Below are 651 nucleotides of genomic sequence, written 5' to 3'. Positions count from 1 at the left end.
TAATGTAAAGGGGTTAGATCAAGTGAAGGATATATATGCGTTTGAGGAAGGAAAACAGGTTGTCAAAGCAGAGAGTGTGAGATTCTGTAAGGATGTCTGATAAGATGGGATGTCTATGTAGGGAGGACGTGGGCATGACAATAGAATATGTGGGACTGAAAGAGGAACATTCGGAAACTGCAAATGTTCCAATGAAGGATAGTTATACTTTCGTTGATTTACTGGCAAATATTGCAGTGCATGTTGGAGAATTTGAAGGGGAAGGTGCTAGAGGGTGGGATAAAGAATGAGGTTGGGGAGGTGGTGTTGTATCAGGAGGGGTGTCAGGAGGTAGAGGGTCTGGGGAAGAGGGTACTTGTGACATGGGGGATTCACGTGTGTATCCAGGAGGGAATGGAAGGGATAGAGGGGATGGTGGGAGGGTTAATATAGCTGGGGCTGGAGTCAGGGGGAATGGGTTTTGTTGGGATGGGGTAGGAGGATTGGGTGTAGGGAGAATATGAGTAGGAGGAGGATTGATATCGGCAGTCACTTTGAGTGTGGAGGAAGCGGGAGTTGTAGAATTTGAAGGTGGATGAGTATTAGTTTGGGACTCGATTATGTAGTTCTGGATATCTTCAAGAGTTTCTGTAGTGGAGTTGGTTGGGGAGT

This window comes from Penaeus chinensis, chromosome 29 (assembly GCF_019202785.1).
Source record: "Penaeus chinensis breed Huanghai No. 1 chromosome 29, ASM1920278v2, whole genome shotgun sequence".
Classification (NCBI taxonomy): Eukaryota; Metazoa; Arthropoda; class Malacostraca; order Decapoda; family Penaeidae; genus Penaeus; species Penaeus chinensis.
This window is presented reverse-complemented; position numbering follows the sequence as displayed.